Genomic DNA, 20,873 nt, shown 5'->3' with positions numbered 1-20,873 from the left:
GGGCATTTCCTCTCCAGTATCTGGTGCCTTTAACGCTACAGGCTCAATCTTATTCAGTTCGGACGTGCTCTGAATATCAGCTTGCTGCACCTCTGACCCTTTCTCATTGTTCGACAACGTCGGCCCCGCAACTACCGCCTTTGCAGCGAGCTCCCGAACCTTCGATCTGGTTAAGGCCTGAACGCTAGCCTCACCAAACAAAAGCCCCTTCTCGCGCAGGAGGTGATCGGACCTGTTCGAAAATAGGTACGGGTACTGGGGGGGCAGCATAGATGACACTGCGGCCTCCGTCTCAAGTGCTCCGAAAGGTCCTTCAATAAGCACTTTTGCTACGGGCAGACACACGCTATGAGCTTCCACTGCTTGCTTGATCCATGCGCACTCGCCCGTGAACATATCGGGTTCTACGTAAGAGGGGTGAACTACATCCATTGTAGCTGCGGAATCGCGAAGCACTCGGCACTCCTTCCCGTTTACGAGGAGCTCTCGCATGTAAGGCTCGAGAAGCTTCATGTTCTCGTCAGTGCTGCATAATGACAAAAACACGACTTTTGTTTTTGTTTCTGGACACTGCGCCGAAAAGTGACCCGGCTTCTGACACGTATAACACACGCGCACTTGCCTCGTCTCGAACCGCTTTCTGCGTTCGGCTTCGGCTGCCGCCGTCTCCTTACGTTCGGTCGGACACTGCGCCGAACAGTGACCCGGCTTCTGGCACGTATAACACACGCGCGCTTGCCTCGTCTCGAACCGCTTTCTCATGGGTGTGAACTTCGGCCTCTCAAACTTGGAGCCAAATTCACCCTTTTGACCGTCCTTAGCTCCGCGAGCCCGACGCGTCACAAACTCCTCGGCTAGCTCAGCGGCTCTAGCCACCGTACTAACGTCTGGCCTATCCAAGACCCAGTACCGCACGTTCTCAGGTAACCGACTATAAAACTGTTCTAGCCCGAAACACTGCAGAACTTTCTCGTGGTCACCAAACGCTTTCTCTTCTTTGAGCCACTCCTGCATGTTTGACATAAGCCTGTAGGCAAACTCTGTATATGACTCACTTTTGCCTTTCTCATTTTCCCGAAACTTCCGACGGAACGCCTCCGCGGACAGCCTGTACTTTTTTAGCAGACTCGATTTCACTTGGTCGAAATCCTCTGCCTCCTCTCTCTTCAAGCGAGCGACTACGTCGGCCGCCTCGCCGGGTAACAAAGTGAGCAAGCGCTGTGGCCACGTTTCCCGAGAGAACCCCTGCTTCTCGCACGTTCGCTCAAAGTTAACCAGGAACAAACCAATGTCCTCTCCAAGCTTAAACGGCCGCATCAGGTCAGTCATTTTGAACGATACTCGTTCTCCTGCACCGTGTGCCTGACTTCCATTACGAGCGCGTTCCATCTCCACCTCGAGACGCTTCATTTCCAAAGCGTGTTGACGGTCGCGCTCTTCTTTTTCTTTTTGTTCTTTTCGTTCGCGCTCCTGTTTCTGTTCTTTAAGTTCGCGCTCCTGTTTCTCTTTTTGCTCTTGAAGTTCGCGCTCATGTCTTTCTTTTTGCTCTTTAAGTTCGCGCTCCTGTCTTTTTGCCCGCTCCTCAATGGTCTCAAGGCATTCCGACAGCTCGTCATCCTCAGCTTCTAACTCGAGAATAGCCCTTAGCAGTTCTGGTTTTCCGAGTTTGTCTGAGACATCCAGACCCAACTCTCTTGCAAGCTCCAGCAATATCGGTTTGCGCAACGACTTCAAATCCATGGCTGCTCTGAATGCTGCTTTCGATCTCTACTGCCTACTATTGTCTTGCCGCAATGTAACCCGGCAGCAACGACAACCACAATTACCAGCTCTGTTTCTGACACTAACAAAAGCCTGGCAAAACTCAGTAGAAGAAAGTCCCGCACTCACCAAACCTCGCAGCCAAGAATTCAGCGCAGTCGTTCCGCTGCAGGCAACCAGTCATCACACAGGGCTCGTTGCACTGCTCCCGGATGGTCGTTGTGCTGCTCAGCATACAGTCAACTGCATCTCTTCGCTGCTGGCCTCCGTTGTCGCGATCTCACCGCTACCAGCCAGCTGTTGTAAATCGCACCGCTGGCACGAGTTGTTGCAAACTCAGCGCTGACACCCGTTGTTGCAAATGGGTCGCAAGCCCCAAGGGTAGCGTTGGCCTGGCGGCCTGGGGCACTGGAAGCATCCGAAGGTCCCGGCAAAGCATGAGTAGACTGGTAACAGAACAACTTGTTTATTCTAACATCGCAAAAGAGCGGGCGGTCAGGTCGACCGAAGTGAGAGACGGGAGAGCACGTAACTCGATAGAAGAAATCGGAGCCTCTCTCTCGGCGTCCGGGGGCAGCTGCTCTTATAGTCTCGGAGTTGAGGGCGAGAAGGAACGCCTCGTCACTGGCGCACGTGACGGCGCCACGGACACGCTGAGAGACAGGTTGAGACGAGTGTAGTGACGCATCGCCAGGCCGGCGCCGTGGTCAGACCTCCTCGCTTCACTCTTGGGGAGCTCCTCTCCCCGGCTGCCGCGCTTTGACAAGCGTGGGCACACACACACACACGCACACACGAAGACACGTGGCACTGAAACACGCCTGGACGCGCTTGGCGGGGAGGCGTATCGGCGGCGCTGAACGGGCCAAAATGTCCGCCGCTTTGAACGAAGCCCCGGCGTCCGTTGCATCCGCGCCGGCTATACCGCGCGTCGTAGGCGAAACGTAACAGACCGCCCCGCCGGGGGAAGGAGATCCCGATGGTCAGGGGACTGCATCCGCTGTCCGGAGGGATGTCGCTCGATGATGCACATAACCGAAGTCGGGCGTCCGTCGGCGTTTCTTGAGCGCAGCGCACGGAGAAGGCCTCGTTCTCTCGTTCAGGTTCACACAGGACACTGCAATGTGACTTCGGGAGAGTTGACATTTTTGTTCTCGTTCCCGGCAAGCGTTAGAACTACGCCGAAAGTCAACCGCTCAGTCAGCAAGCACGGCACAACCCTCACTAAGCCCTGCCAGGCTCTTTCCCCTTTTATACTACTGCCTAGTTCCTTACAGTAGTTTAGCAGCACTCAGAACGCGTCCATAAATCGGAAAATTGCACTAGAAAGCACATCATCACTTTGAAACACTACACAAAAGCAATATGTTAAAAATCCTGCCTCAGGAAGAAAAACATCAGTAACAAGCAATTTTGAGGCTGATTCCCACGTTAGGGGCTTCGACTTAAGCCATCGGCGTTACCGTTGAGACTCCCCTTTTTGTAACGCACCTCAAAGGAATGTTGTTGCAAAGCGAGGCTCCAGCGCAGGAGGCGGCCATTTGTGGAAGAGATAGTTTGCAGCCATTGGAGAGGGCAGTGATCCGTCTCGAAGCATGCGAAGCGGAGATCGCAGCGAGCGACCGTACACTAGCTCAGCTGGCGAAAACCCCGTAGCCGCATGCGGCGCGGTCCGTAATGCAAACATCACCCCAGGCAGACACAGCTCCCAGTCAGTTTGATGTTCAAAACACAATGCTCTCAACACGCGCTTCATGACGGAGTGGAGCTTCTCAACGGAATTCGACTGGGGGTGGTGCACTGAGCTGTGTAACAGCTTTACCCCGCACCTTTCGAGAAAGGCTGTCGTCAAAGCGCTAGTAAACACTGTGCCCTGATCTGATTGGATTTCCGCGGTCTAGATACTTCCGGTACAGGACCCCACCTCTTTCCACAAAGCGAGCATTTTTCTTGGCGATACCTTCCTTGACAATGCAGGGTATGTTTTCTAGGCTGCCATCCTTCTTTTGCTCGGCTATCAAAGCCGACCGGCTGACTTTTAGCAACCTATTAAGTCCGTCTGACGTAGGCGCGATGAGCAAATCTGCAGATAGCTCTTCTAACTTTCCCGTGTCGGGCATTTCCTCTCCAGTATCTGGTGCCTTTAACGCTACAGGCTCAATCTTATTCAGTTCGGACGTGCTCTGAATATCAGCTTGCTGCACCTCTGACCCTTTCTCATTGTTCGACAACGTCGGCCCCGCAACTACCGCCTTTGCAGCGAGCTCCCGAACCTTCGATCTGGTTAAGGCCTGAACGCTAGCCTCACCAAACAAAAGCCCCTTCTCGCGCAGGAGGTGATCGGACCTGTTCGAAAATAGGTACGGGTACTGGGGGGGCAGCATAGATGACACTGCGGCCTCCGTCTCAAGTGCTCCGAAAGGTCCTTCAATAAGCACTTTTGCTACGGGCAGACACACGCTATGAGCTTCCACTGCTTGCTTGATCCATGCGCACTCGCCCGTGAACATATCGGGTTCTACGTAAGAGGGGTGAACTACATCCATTGTAGCTGCGGAATCGCGAAGCACTCGGCACTCCTTCCCGTTTACGAGGAGCTCTCGCATGTAAGGCTCGAGAAGCTTCATGTTCTCGTCAGTGCTGCATAATGACAAAAACACGACTTTTGTTTTTGTTTCTGGACACTGCGCCGAAAAGTGACCCGGCTTCTGACACGTATAACACACGCGCACTTGCCTCGTCTCGAACCGCTTTCTGCGTTCGGCTTCGGCTGCCGCCGTCTCCTTACGTTCGGTCGGACACTGCGCCGAACAGTGACCCGGCTTCTGGCACGTATAACACACGCGCGCTTGCCTCGTCTCGAACCGCTTTCTCATGGGTGTGAACTTCGGCCTCTCAAACTTGGAGCCAAATTCACCCTTTTGACCGTCCTTAGCTCCGCGAGCCCGACGCGTCACAAACTCCTCGGCTAGCTCAGCGGCTCTAGCCACCGTACTAACGTCTGGCCTATCCAAGACCCAGTACCGCACGTTCTCAGGTAACCGACTATAAAACTGTTCTAGCCCGAAACACTGCAGAACTTTCTCGTGGTCACCAAACGCTTTCTCTTCTTTGAGCCACTCCTGCATGTTTGACATAAGCCTGTAGGCAAACTCTGTATATGACTCACTTTTGCCTTTCTCATTTTCCCGAAACTTCCGACGGAACGCCTCCGCGGACAGCCTGTACTTTTTTAGCAGACTCGATTTCACTTGGTCGAAATCCTCTGCCTCCTCTCTCTTCAAGCGAGCGACTACGTCGGCCGCCTCGCCGGGTAACAAAGTGAGCAAGCGCTGTGGCCACGTTTCCCGAGAGAACCCCTGCTTCTCGCACGTTCGCTCAAAGTTAACCAGGAACAAACCAATGTCCTCTCCAAGCTTAAACGGCCGCATCAGGTCAGTCATTTTGAACGATACTCGTTCTCCTGCACCGTGTGCCTGACTTCCATTACGAGCGCGTTCCATCTCCACCTCGAGACGCTTCATTTCCAAAGCGTGTTGACGGTCGCGCTCTTCTTTTTCTTTTTGTTCTTTTCGTTCGCGCTCCTGTTTCTGTTCTTTAAGTTCGCGCTCCTGTTTCTCTTTTTGCTCTTGAAGTTCGCGCTCATGTCTTTCTTTTTGCTCTTTAAGTTCGCGCTCCTGTCTTTTTGCCCGCTCCTCAATGGTCTCAAGGCATTCCGACAGCTCGTCATCCTCAGCTTCTAACTCGAGAATAGCCCTTAGCAGTTCTGGTTTTCCGAGTTTGTCTGAGACATCCAGACCCAACTCTCTTGCAAGCTCCAGCAATATCGGTTTGCGCAACGACTTCAAATCCATGGCTGCTCTGAATGCTGCTTTCGATCTCTACTGCCTACTATTGTCTTGCCGCAATGTAACCCGGCAGCAACGACAACCACAATTACCAGCTCTGTTTCTGACACTAACAAAAGCCTGGCAAAACTCAGTAGAAGAAAGTCCCGCACTCACCAAACCTCGCAGCCAAGAATTCAGCGCAGTCGTTCCGCTGCAGGCAACCAGTCATCACACAGGGCTCGTTGCACTGCTCCCGGATGGTCGTTGTGCTGCTCAGCATACAGTCAACTGCATCTCTTCGCTGCTGGCCTCCGTTGTCGCGATCTCACCGCTACCAGCCAGCTGTTGTAAATCGCACCGCTGGCACGAGTTGTTGCAAACTCAGCGCTGACACCCGTTGTTGCAAATGGGTCGCAAGCCCCAAGGGTAGCGTTGGCCTGGCGGCCTGGGGCACTGGAAGCATCCGAAGGTCCCGGCAAAGCATGAGTAGACTGGTAACAGAACAACTTGTTTATTCTAACATCGCAAAAGAGCGGGCGGTCAGGTCGACCGAAGTGAGAGACGGGAGAGCACGTAACTCGACAGAAGAAATCGGAGCCTCTCTCTCGGCGTCCGGGGGCAGCTGCTCTTATAGTCTCGGAGTTGAGGGCGAGAAGGAACGCCTCGTCACTGGCGCACGTGACGGCGCCACGGACACGCTGAGAGACAGGTTGAGACGAGTGTAGTGACGCATCGCCAGGCCGGCGCCGTGGTCAGACCTCCTCGCTTCACTCTTGGGGAGCTCCTCTCCCCGGCTGCCGCGCTTTGACAAGCGTGGGCACACACACACACACGCACACACGAAGACACGTGGCACTGAAACACGCCTGGACGCGCTTGGCGGGGAGGCGTATCGGCGGCGCTGAACGGGCCAAAATGTCCGCCGCTTTGAACGAAGCCCCGGCGTCCGTTGCATCCGCGCCGGCTATACCGCGCGTCGTAGGCGAAACGTAACACTAGTCATCCTGAAGGATCGGTTCCAGTGGCCGCAGACACGAAAATACACTGTTGAGATCAGAGGTACTAAGATAGCAGATTTCCGTGGGCTTGTTTCTGTGCTGATCCTCAACAAAGAATGATGTCGACCCAAAGTGACACCAAGCTGATGGCAGGAACACAGCATGACTGTAAAGTATGCAATAAAAATGTGTTAGAAATGTTTATGAAAATTGCTATCGTAACAACGTGCACATTTAACAGCAATCTGCAGGTTCTGACAGCAACTTTGCTTCTTTGTGGCTTAATACAAACTCGTTGAGCGAACAGTTATCAGAAAAGAAGTAATGATTTCATCTCTTTACAAAGATAAAAGGAATTCTCCTAGTCACTACGTCAGCATAGCATAGTTTCGTCCGAAAAGCGAAGCAGCGATTGGGAGAGCAAATTACCAAACGGCTATATTTAAGCAGCTGTACGTGTTATCGCCACTTTAAATTACAGTAAACCTTCCCTTCCTTCTTAAATTAACAAACAGTGTCATGCGCAAAGCCAAACATGAACACACCTCCCTGACGGTAAACACGCTACGCTGGCGCGAAGCGGGGCAGCAGCGACACGCGATCGCTTCTTGTTGCTTCCAGCCACACTGCCTTTCCAGAGCCAAATTTACGCGAACTTCGACACTAAGCTGCGCGGGAACAGCGCCCACGAAGCCACTACCCACCGCGGCGCACGTCCGCGTCAGCTGAATTTCATCAGGAGTGTCCGTACAATTTCTATCGCAATATAATACAAATGTTAGGCGATTGTCGACTATATAACTGCAGTAAATATACAATGACAATATGGGGATGCAACAGTCGCGTAATTTTGTCCAGCGCGTCGCGCACACATGTCAGCACATACGCTGGCCCAAATGATAGCAAATGCGAGAAAACTGAAGCAGCACGGTTGGTCAACCGCCCTGTGTGCGAGGTGCTGCCATTGAAATACAAATGCCTATAATATAGTTCCGTTATTTGGAACTTCCGCGATTGCATTGGTCTTGCAAATGCGATTACGCAAAGAAAACTCAAAGGGTAGACAAAACTTAGGCGACACGGTAAGTCACCTGACAGAGTGAGTGAGTGAATAAGCTTTTATTGGGTCCAGCAAAACGCGATAAAACGCGCACCCGACAGAAATTTAATTAACAGTCAAATTAAATTATGGGGTTTTTACGTGCCAAAACAACTTTCTGATTATGAGGCACGCAGTAGTGGAGGACTCCGGAAATTTCGACCACCTGGGGTTCTTTAACGTGCACCTAAATCTAAATACACGGATGTTTCAGCATTTCGCCCCCATCGAAATGCGACCGCCGTGGCCGGGATTCGATCCCGCGACGTCGTGCTCAGCAGTCCAACACCATAGCCACTGAGCTACCATGGCGGGTAATTAACAGTCAAGAGAGACAAACGTTCACCATTACTAAAAAAATAAATTATTGGGTTTTTAAGTGCCAAAACCACGATCTGATTATGAAGCACGCCATAGTGGGGGACTCCGGAATAATTTGGACCCCCTGGGGTTCTTAACATGCACTTAAATCTAAGTACACGGGTGTTTTCGCGTATCGCCCTCATCAAAATGCGGGCGCCGTGGCCGGGGCTCTATTACTAAAAATACGACAACGTGCGAATTCGGAGCGATAGTCTAATAGGCGCAAACGATTCGATCGTAACAGACATCTGAGACGTAAGCTTGACCTCACCAACATACTAGCATGCACCTGAGAACGTGTAAATGAGCAGCAGTTCACAAGTTGTCGCCCGAAATTTCGTTATTCCCAGAAACGAACGTGTAGGGCATTGTATGACAGAAACGCGTGGGAAAATTCCGCAGCGCGGCAGGCCAACCATCACGTGCAACAAGTGCTGCGATCGCGGTACAAATGCCCATAAATGTTTAGTTATTTCAACCGCATGCCATTTTACGATCGCTCTCGCAGTCGCGGTTACGCAAAGAAAACTCAAACGGCAGACGAAGCTCAATTGGCGACACGGTTAATCATGAGGGCGGGAGCGTGACGCAAATTTAGCAGTCAACGAAGATCGACAAACGTTCCCCATTATTAATACGAAACAATACGACCACGTGCGAGCGAGCTATAGTATAAGTGGCGTAAATGTGTCGATCGTTACAGGAAGCTGAGGCCTAAGCTTGATCTTATTACCCTCATAAGAGCATGCATCCGCCCACATGCAAACAGGCAGCAGCCTAACAAGTCGTCCAAAAGTTTCGTTATTTCGAAAAATATGAATGTCACTGTTTGGCACATATATGTATGGTGTACGTAATGGTTAAGGGGCCGGCCGCACTGCTGAACTTTAACACGCTTGTCTTTACGGCTGGTATACCAGCCGTAAAGACAAGCGTGGTAAAGTTCAGCAGTACGGCCGACCAATTAGCCATCACGCGCAGCAAGTGCTCCGATCGTGATACAGATGCCTACATCTGTATTCTACGTCCCAAGTTCACGTACAAACGTGCACGGTTATTCCTTGTTCTAAGGTCAGCGACAACCTGTCCCATCATACTTCAAAACCCCGATTTCCACTTATTGTACAGAATCCCACCCCTCCTTGTAACGCTCTGCGTGACATTAAGAGTATTGAAATGAGTTAATTCAGTTAATCCATCCTTACGCAGATTTTACGATTGCTATCGCGATTGTTAAGCAAACAAAACAGCAATGGCAGACGAAGCTTAAAATAAGCGACACGGTTACTCACTACGAGCGTGTGATGGAGTCAACCCTCACAAACTCTTATAATAAAAAAATTGCTACCACGTGCGAACGAGCTCATCAGCGCGCACGTTTCGTCGTTACAGAGCTGAGACGTGAATTTGTCCTTAACACCATACTAGCATGCATCCGTTCACGTGTAAACATGCAGAAACCTGACAAGTCGCCCAGATGTCTCGTTATTACGACAACGTGCACGGCACTGTTAGCCAAAAACAATACCAGCCGTAAATACACGAGCTGTTAAATTCAGCAGCGCGACCGGCCATCACGGGCAGCAAATTCTCAAATCGCGATACAAACGCCAACAAAGTTATATTGTTCCGAACGTACGCAGTTTTACGATTACTTTGGCAATCGCTGTTACGCAAACAAAACGCCAACAGCACACGTAGCGAAGTTTAAGCGACACGGTTATCAGTACGAGCACGCGAAAGAATCAGTCAAGTGAGAAAAAGTTTCATGTTACCTACTAAAAAATACGACCACGTGCGAACGGGCAATTAAGTAGGCGCAAACGTTTCGTTCGTCACAGGGAGCCGAGTAGTAAATTTGTCTTGAAGTCTAACAAGTCGCCCTAAATTTCAGTTATTCCAAGAAACGTGCATGCACTGTTAGTAAGAATATATCAGCCCTAAAGACAGGTGTATTAAAGTTCAGCAGCGTTGCCGGCCATAACGTGCAGCAAGTGCCCCGACCGCGGTACAAATGCACACAAACTTTCAGCTATTTCAACCTTACAGTTGTACGATTGATTGCTCTCGCAATCACGGTTACGCAAACGCAAACGAAGCTGAAGCAAGGCTATTCTGGACAGTGTGTGTCGGGTAGCTATTATAATTAATATTCATTTTCTTATTATTCGCCACTGTTCAGTAAAGACAACGATAACTCTTGCGGACTCATCCTGTGGGCAACATGCGAGTTAACGGTTCTAAAGTTACGAATTCAGATTTTTTTTTTTTTTGCGGATCTCAGCGCTGTGCAGAGATAGAGGACAGAGTAAGCTCAGAAGTTTGCAGAAAAGTAGTACGATGCGACCAAACGCAACACAACGCATGGTCAATCGCCGATTGATGTTGCCGTCGCTGCAAAAGATGGGGATGTACTACAATGCCCGTCATTCGATTATGCAAAGACACGAACGACACTTGCAGGGCTGCTAATAGAAAAACATTGATTTCATGAACTGTCACTTACCTCTTGATAGGCGTAAGACGTACAGGTGCCGCAGAAATGGAGCTCCAAAGCGCATGACAAAAACGTTCACCTGGAGCTGACCAACGCTCACCCTGGAACTCATGAGCACATGGCACAGCGATTCAACCACCACGTTCAGAGAAAGCGCGCGAACTGAACGCGTGAGAGTGCAGAGCACACCAACCCAGCACCTGAACATCGCCCCCGAGTGCTCCGTGATCGCTGCGCATGCGTGAGGTGAGAGAAGGTGAGAATGGAGAACAACTCTTTTTCGCAGGATGTGACGTCACATTGTAGCTTGTTCTTACTTTTTTTTGAAAAAGCTACTCTCGAACGTAGATTAGCAATTGCCGTCGTGTCGGCTGCAAGACGTTCTGCGCGCGCTTGGCGCGCTTTTGTGCGTGTCGAAAGCGTATAACGTGCGCGATATTCGTGCGAGCGCAGTTTGACTTGAGCAATCGTGGGCTTGGACTCCGTCACATTTGCTTTCGTCATATGCGAGTCAGGGGCTTGCCGACAGGTAAACCACCGCTGTACTTAGGTGATTACCTTGTTTTTCGTGGTCCCGAAATAAATAGCGCGTCGCTGCGATGGCGACTTCAATCGAGTGCGGTAATTGCTGCGCATTACGGGCGATTTAATTGCACAATACGTGCTGTATTATCGGTGCAGATAGAGAAAACTTATCCTGTGAGCGTTACTTCCATCAGTCAGTCGATTAGATATTTCGCTCTTATCCAGTGCACATATTTCTTGATATCCGCTAACGATCTGCTTCAAATATCGACGAAGTGTCATTGATCGTGCAGATGTTTTTTTATTCACACAACTGGCGATCGGCAGCAGCGTTACGGCCGTGAGTTTTCCTTTCGAGCAAACCTTTTCAAATTGAAGTGTTACACCCGCTGCTGTATTTTTCGATTCCATGTGACCTAGATTTAAGCTGCCTCAGGTTGTATTAACGCGCGCAGAGGCCTTTAGAAGCATAGTTGTCACCTGAGAAATCAATGCAGTGTGCCAGTTCTTTTGGAATGGTGCTATTTGTGAAATTGATTATATTTCCCCTAGTCATGCTCAACTACGTACTGGTCAGATGCTTGAACTTCCGAAGAAGTATTTGCAAAGTTTCCCTTCCAACTCAGCATTGTAACCGACGTTTCTCAGAAGTATGAGTGGTATTTGCCCCTGCAACACTGCCATGAGTTCAAGTTCAAATTGTGCCCACCGACTGTCTATCCGTGTGCCACTAGAAAGTAAAGAACTCATTTCTCAATTGTCGCAACATTTCTTTTTCATTCAATCTTCAAGAAATTCGTTTAGTTCTTTTCCTGGTCATTGTGAACTTGCACACATTGAAATTTTGTGTAGTTTGGCAAAAGCATTGCATAGTCGGCCTGTAGGGGTTCTTTTTTTTGTATTTAGCGCATTGCCCTTCTGACTGGACAAGTTAAGTAACTGCATTACAAATATTTCACTTCGTTTGAATGCCTGTTCCATGTGCCTCATAACAGTACACGGTTAAATTTGGCACATGCACCTTCATATGACCAAGTGTAGGTTTGTACTGCAATGGAAATAAGAACATGAGTGCTTCTTCAATTGTCTTCATCACATTGCTGATGCCTTCAATGTGTGAAAATGGCTTGTAACGATATTACTGTATTTCATGTGAGGATATGGAATAGAATAACTTTCTTCTTTTATGCTGAAGGTATTCACCCCTTTTGCCTGTTGGGCTTCAAATCTTGTAGAAAATGGTGTGAACAGCCTGGGGTGTGCCTGAAGAGCAATGCTAGTTTGTGCATGATCATATTGTTGCTGCTGGGAAGATTACATATCTTAGGCACATTTTTTTCATACAATTAACACAAATGTTTCCATCTTTCCCCTTGTGGCTCAATCGTAGTAGACCTGTTCGTTTTTCAGTTACTTTGTTGTTTATTTTTTTTACATATCAGTATTATGTACTATCAAGTGAGCGGGAATATAAAGTTATTTGACGTTGTATTCATGGGGAATCCTAGCCGATCCCTCGTCAAGGGTATGTGCCATATGTCACAGGCAACAGTCATTCTAGTCTCTCTTCTTGTGGTAAAAGTATCCCAAAGCCTATTTTGTATGCTTGCAGATGAGTTGAGATGTACACATCAACGCCAGCTCACAAAGCATCTGATACGGCAATCAGCCAGCCACCTCCGCAGATGGAGAATTCTGCAGTTTCCAATCATACTGTTTCTGTTGTCCTTGGTAGAGATGTTGATTGTACACAGAGGGAATATATTGTAGGACAATAAAAATAACTTGTCATGACAAGGGCCATATATGGTAGAAATTATAGTAGACTATGACCAGCATTAGCGCAAGCCCTGCGGTATCTAAAAAATGGATAAAGTGCTGATTTTCATATGCTATAGCTGCTGTGTGCATTAAGCTCAAAACTCCCTTCTTGGCAACATCACTCAGGAATGCCCACTCCAAACGCTCTGTCACATGCACTTTGACAGCATCTGCTTTGACCTACCTAATTGCATATCAGTAAAGATGGGTCTAGTTCACTAAAGACTGACAATGCTGCATTCGAATGGAACCAAACTGTTCTCGAAAAGTTCTTGAAACCAGTCAAGCAGGTTTTTGAGAACTTTTAATCTGGCAAAATGACAAAATGAAAGTTATTTGAAATAAGTGATGCAATGCTGATGAGGTTTGGGCATGCATTTCAAGGTGCTTGGCCTTCATTATCTCTAATAATAGTGAACCTGCCAAATTGGCAAGTATCTTGAATGAATTCTTCACTAGGCCCAACTATTTTGTTGCTGCCCTATATTGTTTCTGTAGGAAGAGTGCACAACAAAAATCTTGTGGCTTCCTGTTATCATAACACCCTATAACTTCCTTAGATGTAGGGCCATTTGATATTCACCAATAAATACTTACACAGGATTTAGATGATGCCTTTAAAGGTGTGTCCCTCATGCTTACATGTAAAGGAGCACTGACATTAAACTTTTGGACTGAATTTTTTTATATTAATCTGGTTCCAAATGGCAGCTTTTATGACCACACCATGCCACTGAAAGCTGCATGTGCTTTGAGCAATTCTTAATGTGTGCTAAGACTTGCTTCACTAAATAAATTTTCTTATGGCTCTTCTCAAACATCTAAATTAAAATTAATTTAATTCTAGTGTTCTATAAGTCACAACCACGATACGATTACGAGGCATGCCGTAGTTGCGGACTCCGGCTTAACTTTAATCGCCCGAGGTTTTTAACATGCACCCACTCCACAGTGTGCACCAAGACAGAAAGACCAATGTTGTGCTGCATATTGGTCCTAACATGCTCAGTTTTCAATGACCTAATAATGGCATGGCTTACTCGTGAACTGCAGCATGCATCATTTGTTTGTGACCTACCATGCATTGTTGTCACCAGATTATGGGGCCACACCGCCTTTGGAACATGTTTAAATGTTTGCGTTAAGGATATATTTGTTGCGCATAGAAGGAATTTGAAGTTTTGTAGTGTAGTTAACTGAATGACAGCTACACACGCACAAGAAAAAAATTGTGCCAGGACTACTTAAACTCTGCAGTGTTTGAGTTTGACGAATTCTTGCGATCTTACACATTTCGGATGACTGCAGGTCATTCATTACAGTTATACCAGCTTTTGTACTTTTTAGACATGCTGTTTGCCCCGCTTTTATACAGTGATCATAGATAACCACACCATGTTGGTAGAAGAATTCAGAATTTTAGTAAAATGGGGTTGCTCCATGTTGAGGTGCACCAGGATGTCATAGTAAGTGGAAGCCAGAAGCAGCAGCATTTTAAGGTATTGTGCCGCACCATGTAAAGTCAAATTATTGTGCCCCCCTCCACTCGCTGGCAAAACCTCCTGGTGAAGCACTGTGAGGAAGCTTTCGAGGTACGCTGCGCTCTTTCCAAAACAGCGTCCGAGGCGGCCATCTATTTTGCCTACAGGACGAGAAGTCCCTGGCCAGGAGTGCATCGAACATACGGAAATAGCTGTCGATTGTGCTGCTGAACATCTAGAGATTTAGAGTTTTGACCTCAGGTTGCAGAACACAGCAATGCTATAGCAAACAGTGTAGTGAAAGCTGTTTCACGGCTTTACCACGGCATAGCCAGCACTGCATGCATATACTATACACAAGCATGAGGTTTTAGCAGCAATACTTAACAGTAAATTGTATTTGTACAACTTCACTCTGTCTTTAACACTGCCAGGCTTTAAAGACATGAGAAGAGGTCATTGTCTTTCATTTGATGTGTTTATACAAAAAAAGTGTGTGCATGGAAGGGGTTAAGGCTCCTTTGTCAAGCCAAAATGCTTCCTGGCATGATAAAGTGAAGCCTTGTGCATTTCAGTCTGCAGTTGCTCACTGTACTTTCAAAAGCGCCATCAGCACAGAGAGCACAGGAAAACACACAAGCAATAGTTCAGCAATTTATTTGAAACAAATGCAACTTTGTTTTACAGAAAGACCACATTCCAAAAAAAGCAACCACATGCTATGCAGACAATACAGGCAACTTATGTTAATTGTACAGATGTTAACATGCCCTGCCTTTATATGTGGAAATGTTTCAAGTCTCAAAGTGTGCCCCTACTTTGTAGCTTGTCCTTGGAACAATGGATGATTCAAACAAATGCTAAATTTAGCACCATTGCCACACTGATAGAAGAAAACTACATATTAAAATGGCAACTTCTTCGAGAACAGAAAAGGGTGTACAGTAAACTTCCAATAATCTGACTCTGCTTCATTTAATTTTTTCAGTTAATTCGATCCTGGTCGACGCCCATGCATTTCTATGGGATCAAACATTAATTATTTCGATCTTAAAACTGGCATTCGCCGGATGTGTTAAACAAATGCCATCTCCTCTCTGAAATGCCTATTTTTGACCCACCCGAGAAAGATTTTCAAGCAGTAACGGTAGCTGACAATGTCCGATTGTGGTACTTATCTGATTCTAACGAACACTTTTTGTTTTCGAAGGGCATTGAGACGAACATTGCCTAGCTGTGCAATCGATTGCGTAACTAAAACCATGGTTGTAGCATTCATATGCTTTACCGCATATCATGGCTGTAATACGGCGAAGCTGGCTTTAGAAAATCAGCTGCCATTCTAAAAAATCAGGTATGCGTAGGTTTCTACTTTGGTGTGGAGTTAAGTCATTTCTACTGTGGACAAATAGAAATTTGATGCACGTTCGTTTCAGAGGCATGTTACTCAAGCACATACTATTGCCAAATGAATCAACGGTGCTTCAGCAGGTTTTTGCATCTTAATTCGACCCGTGAGTCTCGTGAGGGTAGAATTAATGGACGTTGACTGTATACATTGCGTGATGAAGCACCAAGAAAGTTACCTTGCTCAGGTAGTGGAAAAGCATGGAAAAAGTGCTTCACACAACATCCACCGATGTTCTGTTGCAGTTGCAAAAGCTGCCTCCCTTACCTGGAAGAGAATAAATTCCTTTCGAAGGCAAAATCAAACAGAAAGAGAAGTCATCAAGGCATTCCACATCCATCTTATTCAGTCTTTACAGTGTTGCTACATCACCATTTGCTTAGCCTCCTATGCCAAAAAAGGTTGTCAAAAATAAAATGACCTGATTCCCATGTTTTTCACCATCCAAGCAGTGTTTACTGTCAATTATTGCTGCTTTCTGTAACCTCACCTGTAAATACTGTATGTTAACACTGAGCTATATGATAAGCTTAGTGAAAGTTAAAAAATACTGGATGTTCATTTCTGTTTTTTTTAGACATAAGAAGGGGGGCTTAAAAGCGAGCCGCATTTGCAAAATGCTTGAATAAACAGCAACTACCCCGGTCATGCGCTAATTGTGGCCATGCTGTCCCTGCAAACTTCTTAATCTCATCCGCATACCTAACTTTCTGCCGCCCCCTGCTACGCCTCCCCTCTCTTGGAATCCAGTCCATAACGCTTAATGACCGTCGGTTATCTTCCCTCCTCATTACATGCCCTGCCCATGCCCATTTTTCTTTATTTAAAGTAAGATACCATTAACTCGCGTTTGTTCCCTCACCCAATGCACTCTCATCTTATCCCCTTAACGTTGCACCCATCATTCTGCTTTCCATAGCTCGATGTGTCATCCTCAGTTTAAGTAGAACCATTTTTGTAAGCCTCCAGGTTTCTGCACCGTAGGCGAGTACTGGTAAGACACACCAGTTATACACTTTTCTCTTGAGGGATAATGGCAACCTGGTGTTCATAATCTGAGAATGCCTTCCAAACGCACCTCAGCCCATTCTTATTCTTCTGATTATTTTGGTCTCATGATCCGGATCCGCGGTCACTGCCTCCCCTAAGTAGATGTATTCCCTTACCACTTCCAGTGCCTTGCTATACCTATCGTAAACTGCTGTTCTCTTCCGAGACTGTTAAAAATTACTTTAGTTTTCTGCAGATTAATTTTCAGACCTACCATTCTGCTTTGCCTGTCCGGGTCAGTGAGCATGCATTGCGATTGGTCCCCTGAGTTACTAAGCACGGCAATATTGCTACGGGATAGTATTTCCAATGACAAAGAGCCGAGCAGTAAGAAGACGACGACGACGATTGGAAGCTAGCGCGGGCTGTTGCCTCTTGGCCTGCTGCGGCATATTGCCTTGTAAATAGCTTTTCGTTGGTGTCTTCCTACGTAACATATCTGGTGGAGGTGGACGTTCCCTGTACCTCGTCACGGAGCTTCGCAGTGGACGGTACGTCGAGCCTTCCTTCATGGCTCCCGGCGACGACAACTCGACTCCGCCGGCTCCGACACCTGCTGCCACTTCGACGACCTACATCACTCTCCCCGCTCCCCGTGATCCTGGCGTATTCTCGGGAAAAGATGGGGAAGACATCGAGGACTGGATCAGCCTATACGAACACATCAGCCGCAATAACCGGTGGGACCCTACTATCATGCTCGCCAACGTAGTCTTTTACCTCGGTGGCACACCTCGAGTTTGGTATCGGACGCACGAAGATGAGCTCACCAGTTGGGATTCGCTCAAGCAAAAGCTCCAAGACTTGTTCGGCAATCCCTACGGTCACAAGCTTGCCGCGCAGAAGGCGCTTTCCGGCCGTGTGCAGATGTCAACGGAGCCCTACGTCATGTACATTCAGGACCTCTTGGCTCTGTGCCGCAAAGTTGACGCACACATGACTGAGTCCGACAAGGTCTCCTACATCCTCAAAGGGGCAGCGCAAAAAAACCGACGACAGAAGGCAGGAACACACAGGACAGTGCTGAACTCACAACTAACTTTATTCGAAGGCATACATACACTTAAGTACACAACCCATAGCCACGTGCTCTCCCATCCATGGCGTCATTATCAGTGCGCAGGCAAAAAAACACACAAAACCATTTAATCTAATGCTACGTTATGAAGCTGCTTAAAAATTCAAGTTCACTATCATGCAAATTTATCGATGGCATGCTTACACAGCGCTACCCTTTTTTTCTGATATAGAAGGCCTCAATTATCTCCCTCGTAGTCTGATTTTTGTGCGTGGAAAGTATTGTGGTGTCTTTATATATTGGAGTGCAGCCATGCTCAGAGCAATGGCGCGCGACATGCGAGTAGGCATTACCCGTTAGTGAGCGCCTATGTTCAGACAATCTAATATTGAGGCAACGACCTGTTTGACCGATATATACGTGACCGCAGGAAAATGGAAGTTCGTAAACAACTCCCATTCTACAGTGCACAAACGGGGACGTATGCTTAACAGTACAGCCTTTCCCAGCATGAGTGGAGGCAGCCTGGGCCAATTTCCTATCGATCTTACCACAAATTTTGATCAACTTGTTAGGGGAAGAAAAAACAACCTTTATATCAAATCTGCCTGCTACATTCCTGAGATTATGGGATAGTTTATGCACATATGGAATTACAACCAGTTTTTTCTTCTTGTCAGCAGGCTCTGGATTATTCATTCTTGAGGGTGCTCGTAATTTCACACGTTTAACCAGCTTCTGTACTGTCATGCGGATAGCATCCTCTCGAAAACCTGCCGCTCTCAAACGCTCCAGTTGTGTTAAGAAACTCTTAGACGTCTTGTGAAAACACGATTTCGAAAGTGCGGAAAATAAAACCGAAAACGCAATGCCATTTTTTACAACCTTGGAATGTGCGGAGTGAAAATTTAAAATTGGTTTTTCTGACCTTGGGCAATACATCCAGCACACATGCGTATCAGTTAAGTTGAGCCTCGTATCTAAAAATTGTAATTCGTTCTTATCCGGCACTTCATGTGTGAAAACCAGTCCTGAGCCACATTTGTGGAATACTTGAAGTATATTATGAATCATTTGTTGGAGATTAGTACTCTTCACAAAGATGAGAAAATCATCAACATATCTTAACACTTTCAATGTTCGGTCATCTAGGTTACTTTCTATATTTCTGTCTACGCTACCTAGGAAAATGTTAGTACCGGTGCAACCTTGGAGCCAATGCAAATGCCAGATTTTTGTCGGTATAAATTTCCTTTCCATTCAACAACGGTTGAAGCTAAATAAAAAGAGAGAATCTCGAGAAAACTGCTGACAGATACACCACAGCTGCTAGAAAATTTAAGCTCGTCATTGTCCTCGGTGATACAAAGTTTAACGCTTATCATTAGTTCGTCATGTGGAACGTTATAGTACAGGTCTTGAACATCGATGCTGAAAATATTACAATTACCAGGATTAGATTGAATGAGGAAGCTGATAAGATCATCCGAGTTTTTTACCACAAACGGATCTCTGATCACCAATGATTGCAAATGCCTTTGTAAGTATCCCAAGACCACCCGCTGCCAAGTATCGTTTTCCGTGACTATTGCTCGAAATGGAATGTCCGGTTTGTGGGTCTTTGCTGCGAAGAATATGTCCAAATTAAGATTTTTAGCCTTTTTTACTGATGAAGCTAGTTGCTCTAGGTTGTGGTTGTGCAGCAGCGACAGTGCGTGCTCCTTAACTTCAGCGGGCTTCAGATCTATTGCTCTGAAATTGTTTTCTATTGCATCTCGCGCTTTTTTGCAGAAAATATTCTCTGGCACTACAACAAAAAAAGCCTTCCTTATCAGAGGTCAAAATATGAAGGTTTCTACTCACAGCATAATCTACACAATTGTTTGCAGTCTTATTTTTCGAGCGCCTCTCTCCTAATCGTCCCAGCGCGTCCACACACTCTGCTATGAAGCGTGGTCTTTCTTCGTCGGTCCCCCGGTGGGTGACTGTCCTAGCCGTAGTGACCTTCTCCGCCGGGGCGAAGCTTGGCTCGTGGGCGAATTTCGGGCCGAGACCAAGGGTTCTTCTGTGCTCTTCTGGTAGACTCTCGTCTAGTAGAAGGGCGTTTGTTAGCTCTGGGATTGGCAACAGCACAGACGGAACGTAAGCCAATGTTTTCAAGTTCCTGGTGAATGATGGCTTGTAAGGGGACTGAAAATGTTGTAGCATCAGGGATAGGCGAACAGAAATGCAGGCGCCATTGCATCCAGTTCACGTCAACGATTCGCACCACATCCTCCGATGGCGACGCATGCTGCTGTGTGGGTTGATCTTCACACGTCGGCGTTGCAGCAGTAGTGGGAAGTCTGGCGAATGGTTGCAAGATGCATCAGCTTTTGGCGTGCTGGAATTGACAGCACTCTTTAAAGATAACATCAACTGTAGAGCAGCTTTTGCACATGAGCAGATGTCGTGATCGGGTTTGCTTTACGACAAAGTGCCAGCATGTCCTGGATGTACAAGAGATAGGACTCCATGGGGGATCGGGCACAGGAGGTCTGTTCCTGTTTTGCGTCAATTTTACGGCCGGCTGGTTTCCCAAACAACTCTGTCAACTTCTCTTTGCATTGGTCCCAGCTGGTTAGCTCCTCTTTGTGGTTTTCATACCACACCTTTGCCGTGCCTGTTAGGTAGAACAACAGGTTAACTAGCACACACGTGGGGTCCCATCTGTTGATTCCACTCACACGTTCGTACATAGCCACCCACTTTTCAACATCGGTGCCATTGGTCCCACAGGAAGTTCCAGGATCCTTGGGTTGCACAACAACCTTGGCTATGCCCGATGACAAGGTACAGCAAGATGCTACTTTACCCCCAGATGTCACCTCTTATGACATTTCAAGGCAGCGAGACTGAGACTGCACTGTATTCAGCGGCACTGACAACCATGATGTAGAGGATTGACTTTCCCCCTATGTACAACACATCAGCAGAATAAGAACAAGGAAATGCCCCACACAGGTGCATGGCACTAAACTGG

The 20,873-nt window shown here is 47.4% G+C and overlaps 1 long non-coding RNA gene across 1 annotated transcript; it reads left to right on the top strand.

Moving 5' to 3' along the window:
• The first annotated feature begins 10,988 nt into the window (after positions 1-10,988).
• LOC129386707 (uncharacterized) lies at positions 10,989-12,968 on the top strand. The gene is made up of 2 exons (XR_008614008.1): positions 10,989-11,077; positions 12,686-12,968. It is a non-coding gene; the product is annotated as an uncharacterized lncRNA (long non-coding RNA).
• Positions 12,969-20,873: the final 7,905 nt, after the last annotated feature.

Source organism: Dermacentor andersoni, chromosome 4 (assembly GCF_023375885.2).
Source record: "Dermacentor andersoni chromosome 4, qqDerAnde1_hic_scaffold, whole genome shotgun sequence".
Taxonomy (NCBI): Eukaryota; Metazoa; Arthropoda; class Arachnida; order Ixodida; family Ixodidae; genus Dermacentor; species Dermacentor andersoni.
This window is presented reverse-complemented; position numbering and strand designations above follow the sequence as displayed.